A 23,655-nucleotide genomic window follows, 5' to 3' on the forward strand; every position below is an offset into this window, starting at 1 on the left:
GCGGACTTTTTTGTAGAACTTTTAAAGGGGAAAATCCTATCATACATAATTTATGCGAAACTTTAACCGTTTACGCAGCGTCAGCTCTCAAAAGGAAAAAAAACACTGATTTGAAACATTCTTCATTGGTGCTCCGCTCCTAGTGGTCTTAGCATGATGATATATAGCCTAAAGCCTTCAGGGATTAACGGACTATCCAACACAAAAAGAATTTTTCAAATTGGTCCAGTAGTTCCTGAGATTAGCGCGTTCAACCAAATAAACAAACTGTGATTAATAAATTGCGCCACTACAAACCGTACCAACAGATGGCGCTGTTACGATCTTACTATGGCAAACTCCATCGCGCATACAATCCTGCATCGCGGTGACGAAGTTTTTTACCCTGCCCAGTATATATAGACAAACCAAGACTGTGCAAATTAGATGCACTAACACCATAGCTCCTTATGGTGGTTGAGCGTCATATTCCACATCTTCAGCTTTATAATATTAGTAATTAGTAAAGAAGTAAAGATTAAAGTCCATGTGAATTGTTTTATTGTACCTATCTGTTAATCACTCGATGGCACAATTTATTATGTCGCGTGTCGTGTAATTAATTATAAGCAGCAATGTTTTGCGGGTGTACCTACTTACACCATTTAAATGTTAGGGGTCAGCTAGAGTACTCGTATTACGCCCAATTGAGAATATGAATAATGTATTATGTATGGTTTAACAAAGAAAACCAAATTGTGGCTAATCCTTCCTCTAGCGAGGGTACAAGGATTTCATCTCGCACAACTTACATTCAACACATTCGCGTAAATACACAGAGGGCCCCATCCTGCCCTTTCCTGTTCCTCGACCGCTGAAGCACAAACATGGTAAATTAATTAGCAAAAAGCTTAGCTCCAAATTAGCGTCCGAGCCTCCGGACGCACCACAGTCGGACACTCGGACATTTTTTATGCGCATCCGGCTTGTGGGCTGCCTTTGATAATTTAGACCCCATGTTTTTGAGCGCGGTTTTGGGCGGCCTACCCGACAAATGTTGGGAACCCTTGAAATGTCCATGATTAAATCATAAACGGGCACGTGTAAGAGTCGGAAGTTTTGATTGTACTGTTAAATACTTGATGGTGCTTGATATAGGTGTACGTTTGATTGAGAAAGGTTGGGTTATAGCAGATGGTGCTGTCATCGGCTGTTACTTGTTACTAAACTAATGTAACCTTTCAGTCAATAAGCCCAAGGTATCTCCAGCGCAATGAAGTTATCGTGGATAGTTGCCGACTCAAATATTGCTTTCATAACTCAATTACCGTAATGCCATTAGCCGCGGCCATGCTGCCTGCCCAGTGCCCAAATCACGTGCACGCTAAGGCAATTACTATGAGCGTTGACGCAACCTTTCTTTCTCCATTCATCAGTAATAATTATTTATTTATAGAAAAATGTCACAGCAACTCATTCGGCACTTACGAACTTGAAAAGACCGGGAAAACTATTTATTTCACAGCCTTTGACTGCTTTGACTGTGTAGTAAGCTAAGGATATCGCAATATTTTTTTTATTATTTGTTTTCTTGTCTTGTGTTGTGAACAATAAAGTGTGCTCTATCTACTTAAAAACCACAAACATCTTTTCGTATAATTTGATGTTACTCAAATAATTTACGTTAATTAATGGTATAAAATTATTATTTTAACATGCAGAATGAACTTCAAAGGGTCAGAAGCGAGTTGCTTTACAAATTACTAATTTAGGTTTGTACATGTACAATCGTCAACTTGTTCGACGCTAACTTCGCTTCATTGATTTAAGGACTAACCTGTAACTTGTCCCCTGTTCCTGGCTGTTCGTCCTTTGTCTTTCGACTGTGTAATTAGCACAAATTAATTTGGAGGTCCTTTGACGCAAGTCGCAGAAACGACTTCGTCTTAATTCGTTGTTTGACGAGAATAAATACTCGTACGAAGGTAATTTCTATTATAATTATCTCTTGACTTTTGTGTGTTCAACTTGAGCTCGGGATGAATTAGCTAATTAGTTTGGAAGTCGGCGGATACGAAATGAAATGTTACGTCTGGGTACTTATACTCTTAAAATTACGCGTGTGTTCAATTAGGTAAAAAGGTGAGGAGATATTTTATCAAGATTGTGTTTTGGAATGCCTCTTAACTTAATACCTGTAATGGTATGTAGTTGTAGATTCAATGGGCTTGATACTATACGAGTATAATTTTAAAGTATCTCTGTCATAGCTGTGATACAAAATAATTTAGAGAACAAAAACAAAAGTTTTTCTGCTTTTGTTTTCTTATTCGTCCGAAATCCAAAAGGTACAGCTACGTAAATGTCATCATGGTGTATGTAAAAGTAATCAAAGATAATTAAGGGCAGGCATGATTCCACCAACACATGCACACGTAATGGGAGGGACGATATTATGATAATGTTTTATCAAACACGTTCCCACCTTGCGGTAATGGACATGAATATTGAGGGACTGGAGATATTCATTTCGATATTGTGTTGGTATATTATTTTAATAAACAAAATGCCCTCTGTGGTAAATTCAATGTTTTTTTTAATACTATATTGATGTGCAAGACAACTCATCCTCAATATAATAATGTAGTACCTACTTCAGATATCTACTTAGGGTTACTCATCGACCATATCAAAAATTTTCAAACAAAATAAAATCCTATCACATCTCTTGAGGAAATTCAATTATAACTTGATTGGGTCCGAATTAGCTACCTTAATTAATTATCCTTTGAAAACATTACCTCCTATACCAACATACCTTGTACTGTGTGGAGTACAAATCGTGAATAGAGTCCGTCGCCGCATCCCGGGGGAGAGTCCGCGCGGTAACTAAGCAGGCTTAATGTACGACTACCCTCAGAGTCAGAGCTTACACGAAAGCTCCGCACATATTTAGGCGAGCTTAACTGCTGCGGTCGACGTTACAGATATATTTGATAGTGAAGATTTTACGAGTTGTGATATTTGCTGGTTCGATTGAAGAGACCTTGAATGACAGATTTTTATTTATAGATCAAAAATGCGAGAAAGTCGACGGTTAAATGACGTTTAGAGTGTAAGTCGGAGCACGCGCGTAGAATAAATAGTACTCAGTTATTGCCATATTGAAATAAATAAAGAACCCGATCAGACCCTCCCCATTTTTTATTATAAACAAATAATAAAGTAATAGTTGATAATATAAACATACTCACCATGTAAAAAATGAATGACTCTGGAAGTTGAACTAACTCCAAATGACGGTCGCGTTGTATACCATATAATTCGACGTTCTTTTCCTATACGGTCCCATAACTCAAGATGTACGATGGGACGACATGTTCCCACTTCCGTTACATCCTTTCTTAATCTGAGATGTAGATAGCAACGTGTAGAGCCCAGCAAAGAGGAATGTTAAGGAAAAAGATAAAATGTACGAGAGCGAAATATTCTTTGGATTACTCCTAATATGATGCGATTATTTCCACTTATCTGACGCGTACTTGATCACTTGGAAGCGTTATATCTAGCTTAGGGAACTCGGTTTTACATGCGATTTGATCTGTACGCGTTACACTGTTCGTATTATGCACTATAATAACAGGGAAATGTTTGGTAAAATAACCACAAGAAATCTGGGGGCTCGGCAGTGCCCCCACCAAGTCGAGCAAAAAAGCGGCACGGCCGTACCATCCTTTTCTCGAAGCAATTCAGGCCATTTTCGACCCCCTGTATCATCGTTGTGGATAAAACTAGAAGACTGAATTTTCAGTATCCATGCAGGCATTGTAAAGACACGGTATAATTTATTCTATTTCTAAAGTAACTAATCGTAAGTTACCTATATTTTATAGAATTTTATAGGTTACTTCAGATTCAGTTGATTAATTACCTGGTTGTTCTTTACTTACGAGTACTTTGCGTTGTTTGCGAGTAAGTTATTCGACAATCAACTGCTTGATATTTTATTTATAACTCGTTAGTTTTTCCAAAAAGTAATAAAATGTTGTCCACCAAACTTGTTTAGGTTGTCAAGCGCAGATGTTACCGAAACTTCAGCGTAACTTGTACGCGAGTGACATTACTTCGTGTTTCGTGTTCAAAAATTGACAGGTGCATTTTGTGCGGTAACACTGTTAAAATCACTGTCTTTGGGCATTTTTGTAGACAACTATATGATAAATCTATTGCAAACTACTGTATCTTGAGATTATTTGACATCGATTTAAAAGAGCCAATGAATTCATTCTTAAACGATAGCCTGTGAAACTAACCTTACGTTAGATAGCCATTGAGTATACTAATCCGTCAGTACCGCCTGATATATTTACGAGTATGTCTCCAATTCGCAATCGGAGCGCTCGTATCATTAATCGGCGACCATATCAGCAAACGGGCGGATAATTAAACTTTGATATGCAAATCGGAGTTGCATCGAGATTGATGAGGGATGTACGATACCATACCCAATCGGTCCCAATAAAGATAAAGGTACGGTGAATAAACTTGAGAAATGGAGCATTCGCTTTTAGAACTATTCGTAAAACAATTTATTTTAACCAATGCATATAAAACTGAAGTTAAGCTAACATTAACTAAAGGATGTCACAAGCGGTTTACACGTGAGCTAATAATTAGCAACAACCTCTTTTCTTTGTAACCCAGTAACTGTGAGTGTATCTTCATTTACAGCTTGTTTATCCTTAGGGATATATTATAATCAAACCCAAATATTAACCAAAATTAACCCGATCCACGTACAACTAATAAAGGACATAAATTACGTGCTAATTCCTCAATACAGAAAACCCTTTTAAAACCTTTAATGGAAAACATTATACAGCCGATGGGCATCCCTGGGGGTGAGCGGGGAATTATCGCGGGAATCGCGGGATAACGCGGCTAATTGGTCGGGAACGAGATGTCCCCGGGATTTACCGGGACTCGTTGAGTTACAGCTCTGCTTGATGACGGGTGAGATGTCAGTGGCTCGTTATTGTTATAGTTTGATCGTGCTCTGTGATTCCACTGGCGTTTCATTTTGAGAGCTCTTTTAGATTTCATTTAGGTTTCGGTTTTAGGTGTTTGTTGGTTGCCAGTTTTCTATTTAATGTCTTTAAGAACGCGCCTCTTGATTGAACAATCGATCATAGTTGTTATTTGTTTTAACAATCACCGCCATTGGGCCCAACTTCAGTCAGTTTCAAGAGTTTTAAGAACTCGATAAAACTCAGGGTTTGATCGCCTTTTCATCCTTTTGCATTGGTCTCTCTAAATCATAATACAGATGTACTTTTAATCTCTTTGCAACGGTACTCATGGTTTTGGATTATCTTCTGCACCCGCTCCAATTTCATTTGTATTCCATCCCTATGTCCATTAGTTGTTCCCATTCATTGGGATGTTTCGTCGCGATTGGCATGCAGATGTATTCAAAGGTTTTTGTGCCGGGAATTTTTCGATTCGAATGCTACACACGGCCGACCACAGGCTTCACGTTATAATGCTCACAATACTAGATTCTCGCCACAAAAATATTTTGAAAATTCTGTGCGAACGGATACAATACAATAGGCTTTGTACCACCCAAAGTAACAATAAAAAAATAAAAGTACTGGAAATTGATCCTTTAGCAATATTCCCAATATTCGATAATACCTACTAGTTTTAAATACCTACATCGAAACAAATAAAGAGTGAATGAACAAAAGCCGCATATTTATTTCATAAAATATTCGGTAACTGATACCGATCATTTTTCATCAGTCATCAATTGAATTGAAAGGTGTAATTGACCACAATCGTCAACCCATCAACACTAATAGACAACATATCGATTTGGGCAAACATTGCGCTCGTAAGTGGAATCAATTTTTACTCGGACACCTGTATTTACCTGATGCTAACGATAACGACCTAACCTAACGATAGGTTTAAACTTGGGAATGGGGCAATAAAACGATAGGTGAGTTTACATTTTTATTACGTCAATCATGTTAAAGCATAATAACGAAGAATAGCACCACGTTGGGCGCCAGTCTAGAAAGTTGGCGCCCAACGTTGCGTTTTAAATAAAAACATTAGCTTTTAGATTCTTTCAATTACTTAAATATACCGACTAGAAGCAATGATTTTATTATTTAGTTTAGCCTTTAGTCACCGGCTTTAGGACGCGCTCAGATACTTCAAAACTAGTCTAAATTCTACTCCCAACTAGTGCTCTGCGACGTCTTGCCTTGTTCGGTACTAAACTATTCAGGAGCATCTACCATGCCACTAAGACTGAATCGCAATCTCCCGGACTGCTGACTTGCAGGCGGCTAACTACCCTTGTCTCGTGTGTCGTGGCCTAATTCTGCACTGACGCGCGTGTGCGCCCGCCCGTAAATGTGGTACATGCTTAATTAAGCTGCTATTGTCTTTGATGACGTAATGGAAAGGCTTCGACGAATAGCTCACGCACCAGTAAACTTGAATTAAGAAGAAATAGGATACTCCTGGTGAGACTGGCGCAGGCAAATGGAAGCATACGAGAGGTAATTGGCCGGGATAGTCAGTATTTATTTTCTTAACGAAGTTATCTGTTTGGACATCTTTACTTAGCGTAAGGTTTTAGTTGACGAAATAAGCTTTAATTATTACAAGGTAAGTGTTTGATTTATTGCCGTGATCCGTGACGCATGAATGTCCCAAAAATCATAAGATAAAGGTATCTGATAGTGAATTTGACCTCGCAATTCCCAGAAATGCCGTACAAAAACAAATCACCAAAGAGAAAAGAATCGTTTGGTACATTTCCTCCAGAAACGAGTTGGGAGTCGAACCGGAACGCCTTTGTCGCGGCAGCCACTGGGCCGGAGGAAATTGTGATACGCCTTTGAGCGGCCGCGGTAGTTCGACTGTTTATTCTCTGATTTTGGTGTGAAATGGAGAAGAAAATCAAAGATTGGACTGAAGCTCGAAAATAATATTTTATTGCAATCGACTTGAAGATACATTCGTTTACCTATGACCGTTAGAAGTGTTGTTAGAATGAAGGAGCTATGAAATCACTTTGTTGACTGTTAAGGCAATTTGATTTGTAGAGAACCTGCCACTAATTATAAAGTTAATAACCTCATAATATGTTTCATAGTTTTATTACCAGTACTTAAAAGAAAAAGCATACAAAACAGTTATGTAGCGTTACACACTATCATGCTGATGTGAGACAAGACAATTTATATTCTTCTTATAAATTGAAAATGTTTTCTAATGAATCTAGCTTTTGGTTAAAATGCCGACATCAAAGAGTATGCATATACATTATGGTATCAAATCGTACAATTGATTAGTTACAAAGCCCGTAAATGACAAAATGTTGTAAATCTAATTCTGAAAGATATTAATTGTATTAAGTTTGATTAAAACCGAAATTAATTATGAAGGATTAGATAGCATGGGGGAGGTCCCATCCCATGCCTATTTACAATGTTAATTTTGATGAATTTATGCAACTGATTCCGAAATACGATCTACATTTTCAAAGGAATAGTACAAAGTAACTTAACTACAACATGTATTTCACGAACAACTATCTAATAATGTAGTAGTAAAGTAATTACCTACTGCTAAGGCTGAGTTGCACCACCTAACTTTGACTGTAACTTAAACGATAACCGGTGTTTTTTGTATGGAAATTGACAGATTTGTGACGTTTGTTAAAGCTAAAGTAAAATGGTGCAACTCAGCCTAAGTCATTGAGCTGTTAATATCCATTAATTACAAAAAAGATTATTGATATAATTAATAACTTATGGTACCGAATTGAATGGCGAAACGAATAAAATCGGGCATCGAGACTTTAGCAAGATATTAACCTAATTTTCTTCATTTCAGGTACGGATTTGCGGAGCCTCAGGGGGGAACAATAGCACCATGGGGCTGGCGGGAATCGAGTTAGGGGCCGCCTGAATAGACTTTGAGGGGTAAGTGATTCGAGGTTTATGCCGCTCTAGTTATGGGACAGGAAGGTTTTATGGGAAAATCCCCATTACTAGTGGGATATATGGGAGAAAGTGATCTGCGATTTATGGGTACGCGTATTATCGGTGTTTGGGTAGGTAAGCCTTTTTTGGGATAGCATTTTTTTATAAGGATAGTATAAAATATGAATGATTTACCGATTACTTGTATGATGCATTGTGGCTTAAAATTCGTATGAAAGCACAAAGTATCCTCTAACATTCTTGTACGAGTAAGTATGTTGAAAACTATCGTAAAACCATCGTGTCCACAACTCTCTCAGATTGGCCGTAAGCGCCGCAGATGGCCCATGCATATGAAACATGCTATAACGTGAAACAAACTCCAGGCACTTGGCAGCGTAGGTCCCCGAGTATAGCGGAGAACTATGCAATGAGATGTCCCTATTGACATCCACTTTCAAGTCAATATAGATAGAATAACATTATGTTTAAGACATATTTAGCATACACAACTTTTTTGCTGTATCTGTAGTAGAAGTTTGACGATATGGAATTCCACGTAAATAAATGCCCAGCCCAACGAGCAACTGCACTCAGGAGGATTTAATGAATGCTGCTGACAACGCTGACACTCTTGTAGCCGAGTTTTGGGCTGACACGGTGTAGGTTTGTTGTCGACACGATAAGAAGAAGAAGAATGCCCAGCTACTCTAACTTCTCCCTTCTCTTCTCGCTACCACTGAAGCCACCGCCAAAGTGGTACGTAATAGCGATATTTCACTCGGTCGAATATTATTGTGGAGAGCACATCTCAATAACCTGGGGCTTTGTGCCAATGCGGCGATAACGGGCTACTCCGCACGTCGTTGGAAGGGCCACAGGGACGCACTTCGGGCATTGTTCCCCTGTGATATGAATAACTATTAATTAGGGACGAGAATAAATTATGTTTTTTAATCAAATTAAAAATGACCTCATTACATGAACATAATTATGTCTTAGATAACTTTAAATGTACAAAATTGAATATTTCCTTTGCAAAATTTCATAATACTTATTAATAATATCCCATAATAACTTTAAACAATTGGATAAACATATTAATTGCATGCATGCATTGCATTGTTTAATTAATTTATACATGATTTTCCAGCTAATTAAGCAGCTACAAAACACTATAAGTACTCTGCTGTGTTAGCTGCTGCTCTCCGTATATGAATAAGTTGAGAAATATTCATATGTATTTGCATATCTACACCTAGCTAATTTTATCCCTCATGCAAATAAGTTCTATGACATTTGGACGAAATAAGTTATTCAGTTATTTATTTAACATATGATTTTCCCCACAAAACTGTTTTAACATTTCAAGAAATAAGTAATAAAGTAGGTAGTTTTGAAATTAAAAACTATGTAAGTAAATAAAGAAAGGTAATCTTAGTGCCTCCGATCGAACATCATAACTTTGAAAATACCGACCACACCTCACGATTACCTTTTATTGTACAGTTATTTAATACGAATAAAGGCAAAACAGATAAGGAATATTGGTTGCTCGAATACGGCCCTGTAATATGCGAATCACGTCCGGGCCCGTTCGCTACAAAAACGTAGCCCATTCTTATTCAGATATTACTTAATACCTCTTTCAATATCTTTGCTATTATTCTTTCTCTATCGTTTACGATCAAAGTATTATGTATAAAAATATAACGCGTTTTTCAAAGTTTTTATTTCAGGGGCTGGAATAGGAATTAGGAACATTTTATTTTCATGACATGTAAATATTACGAATCAACTAATTTCTTAAAGGCTTTATTTTTATTTCATTTCATTTGTTGTGGTTATTTCAAGGTGAAATAAAAATGTCCTATTTTATCAGAAGACAAACCGGAAGTAAAAGTTTCGCCCAACACTAACAGCTACTCCATACACACTTAACAGTTTGATGTTATTATCCCGAATCCACGCTAAGACTAAGTTGCGGGAGGGTCCGGGTTCGAATCCGGGCTGACTCGATTACGCTTCCCCACGGTAACACTTGTTTCCGGAGCTCGGAGTTGCCAGATTGTTTTGGCGTGTGTTTAATTGCTTTGATTAGTTCTATAAGGTTTATGTTCCCTTGCTTTTTCAAATCCATATTTTCTTTTTTTACAGGAGGTTTTTGTAGTTTAACCTCCTTCATAATAAAATGCTTGATTCTATTAGGTATGTTAATTATGTTCAAATGACACGCCTCTACATAAAGTACTTGCATTAACCCTATCATTGCTTCGTGACAAAAATGGGGGCCAATTCTAAAAAGAAACAACGCAAGAAACTCATTCATTCAATGTGTATATCGTGCGTAAGTTTGATCCAAAAAAAGACTATCGCCTGTATTAATTTATAGCCAATCGCTAGAATAATAACCTCGCCGAAACATGTATTTAATAATTCAATCCAATAAAGGTCAAAGTTGTGGACCGTCTATTAATATCGATCCGACCCTTCGCCTCAATCTAGAGCTGAGGCCCTTATTAACCAACGTTACTTATATTTGAACTCGACAAGTCTCAAAAGATGAACGTCTCAAGTGCGGGATATTATACAGATATAGAAAAACATTGAACGGCAAGATTTAGGTGGTCTTATCTTTATGAAACAGAGAAATAAACGACCCTTAAAAACAATACAAGATTTAGAAATTGCTTTAAATAGTTGATTGAAAATCTAAACAATATCAGGAGTTTATTCAAAAACTCAAATACTTACGAGTATATCTACTATGCAAACTTTGAAAGAATTAGTTTAGTAGGTACGATACGTTTTAATGATATTTCAATACGATTTGGGCGATGGGTCCAAAAGATCGTATATCTGTCCTAACTTCGACTATAAAACCCTAGCCTGTATGGTCCTAAAAACTATCGGCCATATTAGGGCCAAGATTGGATATTGTGGTATGAATTGCCCTTTAAATAAGATATGATGTGGGAAACACAGGATTCACGATAGGGTAGTAGAGGGTTAGGTTATTAATATTGCTCTTATGAACTGAAAGATACGATCGAGCGTAACAAATAATGCTAGCATATAAAGGCTTATTTCAGTGTTACGAATGTACTTCAGTATTCAGTACTTGTTTGTATTTATTTTTTGATTCGACACGATTTTCGCATGCTCTATCGCTTCTACTCGTAGTTATCATAATACCAAAGTACCTATTTACTGTCGGGATATACATATACAACTTTGATATCTTATTGTGCGCGCAGTTGTACCTTTTAAAGCCTGTGGGCAGATTTTTTAACACAGCAGATAAAAAACAAATAGTCTAACAATTTTGGCAACTCGTTCGTTGTCGCAGGCCTCTACCGTATTTTGTGAGCTTTAGTACCGTGTCCTCCGCCCCCCACTGCCCCGGACCTCCGGGCCGTTTTTCTCGCGTTTTATGAACCTACCCTCGGAAATAGGCAGGTATTGTTTTACTACGAACGTTTAGGATACACCGAAAAAACGGGACGTAGATAGGATGCTGTAATTTGTTTGTCCACTTAGCTGAACTGTACACATAGACAAACTTTATCAAATTGTCATTTTATTACACTCAAACGAAATAGGTATTCCTTTTAGATCTGACTCAAAATAGAATTACCTACTCAGATAATTAAGTAAAGAGAAATTTCGACGAACGAACGGAGCTGTATAAGTATTATGAAACTACATGTGACTTGACTTGTAACATAAATTAGCAAGACTAACGCTCTCACATTTTACGTTCATATTAAGCTTAATGAATATGACAAAAACATTATTCACGATGCAAAGTTTATCTAGAATTTCCATTTGCATGAACACAAAGACTCTCCTTTCAAAGCTAATTTGCTTTTAAGTTTACATTACAATGTTTTTCAGCGAAATAAGAATAAGAGCATCCTTTCATAACGAATTATGTTGAATTGAACGCCCACGCAATATTACTCTAGTAATGCTACGCGAACAAGATAAAATTTTAAAAATATTCCGCCTATTATAGCACAACTATGGCTACACGAGATTATTTTAAAGGTAGGTAGGCAAGTTAAAAGCAATAAGATTTCATTTTATTTTCTTATCGCTTAAAACTTGGATTTAGATCTTGGGTCGTCTAGACAGCTTTTCTAAATTGATACTTATGAAACAAAATAGGAATGAATAATTTTATTACAAGACTAGCTGACCCGGCGAACTCTGTTCCGCCTTAAAGGCAATAAATAAGCCATCGCAATTTTTCCTTATTTGCTCATCGTTTAGACCTACCCTGGACTACGACAAACATTTTAAAACCAAAATTTTTAATCAGACTAACGAACAGCAATTCATTTTTATTTTTATTTATATAGATCTGTTCTACAATCCTCTTAATCAAGCAAAACTTTAGAAGAAAGAAAACGTCCGCTTAAATAGGTCGATTTTGTTTAGGAAATAAGAAAAAAAACAATTGAACCAGAAAAGGTCGACCCTAGTAAGTGCCGTGATTTCATTGAACACGTAATTTATAGCGAAGTGGAGGTCATCGACTATCCCAGAGATCTTTTCGCTCCGGACTCTACGCGACCTACTGGAAGGTTTTCATTTGCATATTTGTCCTTTGCTTTTACACAGTACACAGTAGTGTAACAACAGAAACCCATCTTTCCTGTAACAAAGAGAAACTACTGTAAACATTTTAACACCAATAAAAAGTGTGATCCGTATAAAGAGGATTTGCTAAGTAAATAAGTATGATCCAGACATATGAATAAATTGTCTAAGTAAACCTTGAGGTTGCGGTACATTGGCTTACAAAGCAGGTGTCTGAATAACAGAAATTCTAGGCACATTATGTAAGAAATAAACGTAAAGTCGGAAAAAGGTCTGAGCTATCTCGAAGACGAATGGCGCAAGACCTGCAGGATATCTCTATAAACACTTTTCTTCGGTACAAACAGGAGGAAATAATAGCAAGTTTTAATCGAGTTATCTTTTTGTAGCAGGTCCCGACTTATCTTAGCAATATTAATTAATGTCGACTTTGTTACTTCTTTTGTGTTTATGATAAACTAGCTTTCCGCCCGCGGCTTCGCCCGCGTGGAATTTTGTCTGTCACAGAAAAACTTTATCGCGCGCGTCCCTGTTTCAAAAACCGGGATAAAAACTATCCTATGTTCTTTCTCGGGACTCAAACTATCTCTATGCCAAATTTCATCAAAATCGGTTGCGAGGTTTAAGCGGGAAAGCGTAACAGACAGACAGACAGACAGACAGACAGACAGACAGACAGACGGACAGAGTTACTTTCGCATTTATAATATTATTATATATTATATTATATAATTATATATTATATATATTATATATTATATATATTATATAGACTAAGAGCTAGTGAACGCCNTTAGTAAACTCATAGCTTAGTTACAAGAGGATATTGCAAAATTCCCACGGGAACGGGAATAAGCGGGAAAAAACATTTGTATTAAAAAATCTAAACCACGTAAGATAGAAGCTTGAAATTTGGCATGCAGGTAACTTAGTAAACTCAAAGCTTAGTTACAACAGGATATTGCAAAATTCCCACGGGAACGGGTGTTAGCGGGAAAAAACATTTGTATGAAAAAATCTGAACCGCGTAAGATAGATGTACGGGGTAAAACAGGATCCACGCGTACGAAGTCGCGCGCGGCCGCTAGTCTAAATAATTATGTAAAAGGAGATTCTGACTGGCTTAGTGACATATCAACGCACAGCCTAAATGGCTAAACGTATGCACTTGAAATTTGGAAGGGACGTAGCTTAGGTACCGTAGAGGTGCACTAAGAAAGGAATTCCTGAAATTCCCACGGGAACGGGAATTAGCGGGAAAATCCTTTGGTATGAAAAATCTAAACCGCTTAAGTTAGACGCTTGAAATTTGGCATGCAGGTACCTTAGTAAACTAAAAGCTTAGTTACAACAGGATTTTGCAAAGTTCCCACGGGAACGGGAGTTAGCGGGAAAAAACATTTGTATAAAAAATCTAAATCGCGTAAGATGGATGAAGGGGGTAAAACGGGATCCACGCGTACGAAGTCGCGGGCGGCCACTAGTACAGTATGAGTCTTGAAAAAGTGCACATATTATGAAAATAGGCGGAACTACTAAACCTATCTTTATCGACAAAAAAAGTCAAAAATATCTGAGCTTTTATTATTTATTGACATTTTCTGGGTATTTTATGTATTTTTTTAGTATCGCCTATAGCACTAGCGGCCGCTCGCGACTTCGTACGCGTGGATCCCGTTTTACCCCCTTCATGTATCTTACGCGGTTTAGATTTTTTCATACAAATGTTTTTTCCCGCTAACTCCCGTTCCCGTAGGAATTTTGCAATATCCTGTTGTAACTAAGCTTTAAGTTTACTAAGGTACCTGCATGCCAAATTTCAAGCGTCTAACTTAAGCGGTTTAGATTTTTCATAAAAAAGGATTTTCCCTCTAATTCCCGTTCCCGTGGGAATTTCGGGAAATCCTTGTTGTAACTAAGCTTTAAGTTTACTAATGTACCTACATGCCAAATTACAAGCGTCTAACTTAAGCGGTTTAGATTTTTCATACAAAGGGATTTTCCCGCTAATTCCCGTTCCCGTGGCAATTTCGGGAATTCCTTGTTGTAACTAAGCTTTAAGTTTACTAATGTACCTACATGCCAAATTACAAGCGTCTAACTTAAGCGGTTTAGATTTTTCATACAAAAGGATTTTCCCGCTATTTCCCGTTCCCTTGGGAATTTCGGTAATTCCTTTCTTAGTGCACCTCTACGGTATTTAAGCTACGTCCCTTCCAAATTTCAAGTGCCTACCTACGTTTAGCCGTTTAGGCTGTGTGTTGATCTGTCACTAAGTCAGTCAGTTTCTCCTTTTATATATATTTGGATTCTTTTTAACTACAATGTCGTTTATATAAATTACATTGATGTTTTTTTAATATTTTAGTTCTTTTTTGTTTCTTTGAGTAATATTATTTGATTTTAATATTGATTTGATTTTAAAGGTGGAAGAAAAAACGTAAGAAACTATTAATAGCAGGGTTACTAGCCAATGGATGGCTAATAATGGCTATTAATAGATAATAATCAGTTATTATCCAAACTAGCTGGCTACAAACCCATCTCTAGTCCCGTAGCATGAAAAAAAAAATATGCTGGTTACTTTGGTCAGCGCTTTGCGACAATGATTCATCACAATCAATGCAGGGTTTAATTGTCATTCTTTTTTCGATAAAACTTGTTAATCAATCGATTTAGATTGAGATCATTTCATAAAAGGTATCAACAGGAAATCGTTGATATCAACAGATTAACCTTAAAACATACGATGGTTGGAATGTGTAGTTATCGATTGTAATTAAAAACAAAAACAACGTGAATTCGCAGGAAGTTAAGTTTTATATAGTGCTTTTATTATCAAACTTGAATGATCAAACAAATACAATATTTAATGTGCGTTCCCTTCGAGAGGCCACTGTGGAAAACGAAGGTTTCGTATACATAAATATTTAGCAGAACCTCTAAAACAAATGTAGCCAGAATGATAAATTTGTAGGTGTTGTAAGTTGGACGCTACAACCCGCCGAATGTGGTCCCTCAGATGAACTATGTCAAATACCAAATTACTGAATCTGACCAAATAAGATGATTTTGATGAATGGTAATATTTAGGAGGTAAATCGTAGGGCTACATACGAAAATAAGAGCTCTGGATAGTTACTGCAAATAAAGAAAATCCAANTCTGGCGTTCAGTAGCTCTTAGTCTAATATAGTTGGGATAAAAGATATCTACCTACTACGGGACCTTGACCTTCTCCTGTCCTGAACTGTGAAGAATCACAAGCACATATCAGCCGTCACAAATGTCTGGCATGGTTTAACGCAAGACGCGTATCACAGAGGCTCTTATTTCCCTAGAGTCCACCCTCTGTTGCGTTGAATTCAGAAAATGTAGACGTTTCTTTATGAAACAGTTATTAATTAAACACTAATTTTTGTGGCATTTGGTCTTGTTTCTCCACCGCTGTATAGCACATACTCAACGTTCACGAATAATTAAGATTTGAATAGAGCAATTTAACTCCGCGCGCCTTAATCCTAATGGATAAGGGCCCAACCACACTCTATTTAGTATTAGCGTTTGGCAATTTAGCCGCTTTGAAAGCCGATCAATGTAGGTCATATATCAACAATCTTAATTAAGATCAAAGACCGAATATGAATATTGATACTCTCAACTATTTCTCGGTATTGGTACCACTACTGAAAAATTAAAAATACCAAAGATCATGCTTGTTGCATAGGATAAGTATAAAGTTCATTTTCGGGCGGATGACGACAAAACTCAGACTTATGTAATGCAGATGGGTAAAACGCAATCCTACATACCAAATCCTGAGATGCAATTCCATCAGGACTTGCTTAGCACTCATGCGTTGAACACGAACCGTACCCCTTTTGTCTTGCACCATCTTCAGTTTCACTGGAGAAATTGAGATATTTGGTAACTCTCGTGTGAAACTACGTCTATTCAGAAAGCTTTGCTGTTGTGAGTAATATGTATGCGAAAACAGATTTAGTGTGAATTAAATTGCAGCGTTCTTGATGTAGAATTGTAGGACTTACGTTAGTGTAACCTTATACAAATTTCATATCAGCAAATTCCAATTTAACTGGAATATTGCTAGGCTTTGTTATTAACGAGTAAAATACAGAATGTACAATAAATAGAGCGCTTACCTACATTCGGTAAGTATGTTACGCTTCGGGAATAAGCTTTTTCAACTGTTGCTGGCTTAACTCGTGATTTTTGCATCATTTTATTCTTCATTTGGCTGATTACATGTGTTACATACATGTACTGTCTTAACTTGCATTCTTCAGAAACTGTTAAGTATAGGTCTTAATATATCCTTTTAGATTTCATCAATAATTTACCAATTAGGATTTTTCTACCTTAAATATTAAGCAAAGTGTAGTTGTTCGCAGGTAAAATCGCATAAAAGCTTTCAAACTCCACTTTTACATTTCACCCAATTATTTGGAGAGGGAAAATAAAATAATAAGGCCCTCTCCGGCGGAGCCCTTAAACGTTGTTAGGACAATTTGGGCCTTTTCGCTCATCGCGGCCTGACAATAACGTTATTTAGATGACGCCACTTATTGCGTTTGAGCACGAAAATCACAATTTACGGTGACACGATGCTGATTTTTTAATAAAAATGAAAGCGGCATTTGACGTCTTAGATAAGATGTGACAACTTTTTCGCGAAAATATTTCTGCTATTTATTTTTCTGAAAGAGTGTCTTACTTATTCAGCATAAAACGTCGTTATTTTATTTTTATTTCTGATCATTGTATTGATCGAGATATTGTTTTACAAGGCGGCTGAAGAATGCCCATATAGCACGACACTGGAAACTTAATAACCATAAAAAGTTTCCACGACATGTTGGGACTACAGTTACACACAGGTTACAGAAAACTTCGTTATTTTTGGTGTAACCTATGATTTTAATACATAGCTCTATGATTCATAGGTTCCAGTAGGATAAGTGAGCCCGACCTTGACATCCAAGCAGGGCTATGCAAAACCGATGGCTGCTAAAAGATTCGCAAATAACGTTGATGTATGTACGAGGCTGTACGGGCCAGATCGAGGGTTGAGCTGATGAATAAAGAACGAGCCTGAATTATTCAAGGGTTGTCCGCCACCCGCCAGCTCTGCTGCCGATCGTGGCGTGTTACACCGACGTATTGTTTTAATTAACAATTTGACAAGTTAGCCGAGACCTAATTAGTGGTTGTCCAGACAGATTCGTTTGATATTATAAAAAAAAATGGTTTTTAGAAAATAGTTTTAGCATCACGATGTACACAAGCATAGCTATGTGACCTTACTTCGTGCATGATCTATTTCTAGAGCGTCCCGTAGTGTGGAGCGGCCTTAATTTCCGGTCTGCCGGCTCATGTCAGTATGTTTCATGTTAATATGTTTCATACATATCAGCATGGAGAGCTTAGTATACAGGTGCATTCTAAGAGTAGTTTTAAATGTAAAATGTTCTAGAACATGTAAAATGAGTTATATCATGCATGCTCCATTTCTAGCGAGCTGGAGTGTAGAACGGCCTTAATTTCCGGTCTGCTCACGTCAGATGTTCATGTTAATACGAGTGGACGCCCTCGACTACATTAGAAGTTCAAAAACCTTTATTTTTATCAAATTACGTTCATACTTGGAAACTACATTATTTGTAACAACAGACATTAATTAATTCTCACCAATTTATTATATTAAGTGACTAATTAGAATATACCTGAAGTTGTGCATTTATGAACAGTTACTATTAAGTTCCAGCCTTTGTATTGATAACTGTACTGTACATACGTTCGTAGATCTCTTGTGTTAAGTACAATATTTTCGTATTTCAGTATTAGGAAAGATAATATATATTTATAAGCTAATGAAATTGCATTTTAAGCGATATCAGTGGCTTTTAAAGCTTTTTACAAAGCTCACAGCATCCGCCAGCCGCCATCAACTGCACTATCGCGGCTGTAAAACATTGTAGTCGCGATACAGCGAAAGGTTTGCTTCCGTTACGGCTATAGGCGATAAATAGTTTGACGGAAAAGCGATTGCTACGCGACTGCTGAACGATAGCATGTGGTATCGTTGCATCTGAATAAAGGTGTTGTAAATTCGAATTAAATTAGGTACTTATTAAGAAAGACTTATTAATCTTCTAGGTAATATTTAGGTCATCTACTGTAGTTCGATCCTTCTGCTGCAACCCATATATTTTTTATACAGCATAAAGTAGGTATTTGACTGTAATCGCACCTGCAATTTAGGATGGTACATACCTGCCCTGAAATTCAAATTCAAATTTATTTATTTGCATAAACAGGGTTACAATGGGTCTTTTACATTTTCATGTTTCGAAGTGTCAGTTCCTGTTCAGCCATAAGTCATAGCATGCAAATATTGATAATACCAGTTTTTAATAAATTACATTAAATTAAATTACATTTCAATTAATTGTTTCATTCATAATTCATGTCAGCATTCAAGATAAATTATAATAAAACAGAACACAATGATTAAATCCCAGATGGTCGTCACTTATACTATAATAGGTACATAAATTCAAAGTCAGTCAATCTGTGTCCTATCAAGCAGTGCACTCATTTGTTATACTTCATGAATTCGTCAATAGTGTAAAAAGCATTCAGCAAAAGCCATTTTCTAATAGTTGCTTTGAAATTATTATAAGGAAAGTGCCTAATCACACTATAAATGAGTGAATATTGAAGCTTTATTAATTTCCATTCGAATAACTATAATAGACCATCGTTTTTCTAAAGGCTCTTCTCAGTCGAAGTATAAATCATCCCCCTCCCAATAGAAGCTAACCGGTCATTTTCCGACATTTGACCGCCATCCAGATTTATGGAGGGGTACGCTTCGCCCTCTTCTTCAGATATTTTCCACTGAAGATTGAATTTGTTATTGAATTTTTAGATTTCCGCCGCTTTGAGCGCGGAGATGTTTTTTGTTTCATTTGTAGCCGCAGAATGTATTGACAGTGATTGAGAAGCCCTAGGGCTTCAGGCTTCCGGATAAATTTTATCGTAATAGATCATGGAGCGAGCTAAATGCTGAAATGTAGTGCAATATTGCAAAAATATGCTGCGGTACGCATACATTGATGTTTATTGCAACCAGTTACTATTAAATAGGATGTATAGACTATACCTATAGGTACTTATTTAGAATAAGAAGAATACATTTTCAGTTTTATCATAATTATGTTTTTTTCCAAGCGACTATTCATAGGGTAAATAAATAGAGACTGGTTTGTTCTATTGTATAATAAGCTACCTAAAGAGCAGAAGAATTTGATCGTATGTGATCTTCTTTTATCGTGATTTGCAAGCTAGGTAAGAGCTGTATGAAAAGAAGAGAAGAAGTTTGAGTTGGAAGATTGTCAATGAAGAAAGAAGGCTTCAGAAGTTACTACATTAGTGTCAGACAGGGAGAGCCTTGCGTGTGCTCTTATTGGTAGTGTGGCTGATAATCTATCATAAGACACACGCGGCTCTCTCTGGCACACGCATCGTCATGTCATCTCATGAAAGAAGAACGAAGAAGATGCTTTAAAGAATGTACAGAAGGTATCAAGCTTAACACTGTTCGGTCCGGGTGTCGCTCGGGGGTGCTCTAAATATCACACCTATTTTTTTTTTCATGAAAATGGCATACCGTCAAAATTTTTCTAAGTGCCAGCTCTATGTATACAAAATGCGCTCGAAAATTCGGCTGTCTTACACCCCTTTTCTACACCCTATTAACCCACTGTTGTATATTATGTACTCGTAGCTTTAAGTGTAATAGAATATATAAGATAAAGTGTAGCAAAAGTCAGACCAATGCAATTAATTTCAAAATGAATACTGAATCGCTGTAAAAAATACACTTTGCAACTTCCCTGAGAGCATTCGAGCTCTTCTTCTTATTGTAATGTAAATTGAGAAATACACGGAGCTGCAGCGAAAATGTTCTAGAAATAATGCACCAAATTGATTTTCAATTCAATTCAGTTCAGGAAATAATATAAGAGTGATTTCAGGAATTGGAAATCACGTTTTCTATATTTCGGAGCGGACGAAGTGGGACTGCCGATGTTATATTTCGATGCTTTGCGCGTAGCCTTGGGACAACAGCCATTCCATTCCATACTACAATTCCATTTTAGATCTAGCCATAATTTGGAAACTAAAGTAAACGTGTAGTACCTAATAACTAATTAAATATAGATGTAATACATATTTAAGTTAAATAAAATTAACATGTATTTACTTTACTATTTAAAATGTGATTGTACAAAATGTGTTTTAGAAATGAGTTTGCTTTTCTATGTAGTATATTTTATACTAATTGTTATTTTAAAATGTGTCGTTAGTGACTTATAATCTACACTTGCTATTAGCTACTGCCTAATACCTTCGTTGTTTAATATTCTTTGTATTGTCAAAGAATAAACTGTGTCTATAAGTTATCTTAGTTTAAAATTATGTTCCATGTTGATACATTTAAAAAGAAATGGTTACTATTAAGCTTTTTTTTTTCCAATGTAAACCGTTTTCCCCGCCCTGTGCTAGTAAACAGTGTTTGCGTCCAGTAAACATTCGGCTTTGCGGCCAGCGGCGCATGTATCGAGCGCTTACTCGGAAGGGGATTATTGCGATGCAATCATTAAAATGTACATGAAAACGTATCGAATTACTATTTAAAGACGAGGTTTGGGGGTTGTCTGTTTTAAAAGGATTTCGATGTATGCTTTTACAGAGCATTTATAGACATGTAGCTACAAAATAAAATAAAAGCATGTTAATAAAGCGCCACCGCTAGGTAATTTTGTACTGCGAGAAAAATCTTATTCTTATCAATGTTCACTGTTGGTTTCTATGAATAAATAAAGGCGCTGAAGGTCAAAGTACAGACAAAGTATCAAGGTGAACGCTGTGGTATCTTAAGTGAGTTTAGTATGTATATTTATTTTGCTACGAAAATGTATTGTCGTCTGATGTGGTTTCAATTGCACATGTATCTATTTCATAAATCGTGTTTGGGGAATGGCGTGACACCAGACCATACTGTCATTTGTAAGTCATTCACAAACAATTATTATGTATAATTTAAGTATGTGTACTTTTGCATGCAATGCACCTGAAATTGTAACTCATGTCTGTCTACTTCGTTTTGGAAGGAATACGTGTTAAAACATAAGTAACACATTGAAATGGAGTACCTACATTAAAATTCAAATTAACTGTCGAGAAGTGCTATACTGAATTTCATTTCGCTACCACAAATTCGCATAAGTCGCTTCGGAGTTGCGCGAAATCAAAAAAAATATTTCCAGCGCTCATCTTGCAGTTCGCTCGTAATATTAACTTTAACACCGAATACAAAATGCATTTTAAAGCAAAATTCGTTTGAAGAACGTTCCCATATTTTATTTCCATATCCAGCAGTAATTTGAGGTTGTAAGGCTCCTCGATGCCTCCATTTTGCGTTATTTCGTACTGTTGCTTCGGAAATAACTAAGGCTGTGAAGGTATTGTGTTGCAAACTGTTCCAACGCGGTAATTAAAATTGTGGGAACTGGCTGTTTCTTTTTACAGATTTTACTGTGTAAACAACGTAAAAAATGTTGTTACTCTAATTTTTTTTCGTGATTAAGTATGTATAGTGTATACATTTCTGGCTTCCTTTTCGGTATTTACATGTTAAAAAAATTATGATGTCATAAACGGGAATCAACCCTAGGGCCAGATCGTGGAATACACAAAGTATAAACTATGCTAACACATCCCACTTTAATATAACAGGTATCATAGGATATGTCTGAAGATCAAAGTTACGTACAGCAGAAGATTCAATTGCTAATATTTGAACTACGAGTTAGTGATTAGTCGACTGCTCTCAACTCTATCTTGAGATATCAAACTTAAAGCCGAGTCATCTCGGGTATGAAATATTATATCTACTTACTCGTATAAATTACACGCGAGTTCTCCGACAGAAGATACACATTATGTATCTCTATAAATGTTAAACTAACCGAACCCACATCTACATAAGTAAGAACACTTGGAAACATCGTTTTAGACAGTTTGCTTTTCCTTCAACTACCTATTTCTCATCAAAATTAATTGTGGTCTCGTCTAGGATTTCAACGTCATGTTGCATTATGTTGTGTGCTACATATTAGAGAATGGTAGCTAGGAAACGATATCTTTTCTAGACAACCCAGGGAAAAAGATAATTCTTCTATCCAAAAAGTTCTGCTTAATTTAATTGAAGATACACTAGAACCGGTTTACAAACCTAACTTAATTAGCTCTTCCCACTGTAGTCACTAACGTGCTTTTGATTAAGCGCCGACCATGATAGCCGCCGCAACCGCAGGTTCGAATCCCGGCCGGGCCAATTACAACACTAATTAGAGCGCCATTTAATTAACTCGGATTTATTCAGATCACTCGTGAATGGGTGAAAATTGCGTGCTGTTTCTAAAATATTTGGGCAGATTATATTGTTGAAATTGCCCTTTGTGCTACGTTGAAATTAGGTACTATTTAGCAACAAAATGTCTGGCTGTAAAGGAGTATACTAGCTCATTCTGTGATATTATTGTGACGTTGTTTTATTTTCTTTCTAGGTACAGTGACTGCCCTTCGCCGATCCTACAGAGTCAGCTTTCATAAAAGCATGCACGAGATACTTTAAACATGGTATGGTTTATTTATACAATATAATTTACATTTAAAGCGGCTATAACCTAAAGAATCATGCATCGGTTTGCCAATTAGAGAATGCTAGTTCCATCTCTATCAACCATTGGGTTATTGTGGTAAAACCCGCCTTTAAAACAAGCTTAAATTTCTCTCAGATTGAGGACTTTAAAGGAGAAAAAAGGCTTTATTTTCGATTAGAATTCGCATTCTTGAGTTAATATCGGTAAATCTAGGTGTCTAGGTTACACGAAACCAGATGTCTAGTTTCAAAATCTAGAAATGTATGTATCTGACACAATCTGTTGGTTGATGCAGGACGAGAGCAGGCAAGC

At 36.6% G+C, this 23,655-nt stretch overlaps 1 long non-coding RNA gene across 1 annotated transcript in view; it reads left to right on the forward strand.

The window, feature by feature from the left end:
• Window positions 1-23,323, forward strand: part of LOC114363211 (uncharacterized) — a 35,576-nt gene extending 12,253 nt beyond the window's left edge. Inside the window, exons 2-3 of the long non-coding RNA XR_003656758.1 lie at window positions 7,897-7,985; window positions 23,248-23,323. This is a non-coding gene — a long non-coding RNA (uncharacterized LOC114363211). The remainder of the gene's footprint in view (window positions 1-7,896; window positions 7,986-23,247) is intronic.
• The last annotated feature ends 332 nt before the right edge of the window (window positions 23,324-23,655 follow it).

Source organism: Ostrinia furnacalis, unplaced genomic scaffold (genome assembly GCF_004193835.3).
Source record: "Ostrinia furnacalis isolate ACB-3 unplaced genomic scaffold, ASM419383v2 OfSCF7018, whole genome shotgun sequence".
Taxonomy (NCBI): domain Eukaryota; kingdom Metazoa; phylum Arthropoda; class Insecta; order Lepidoptera; family Crambidae; genus Ostrinia; species Ostrinia furnacalis.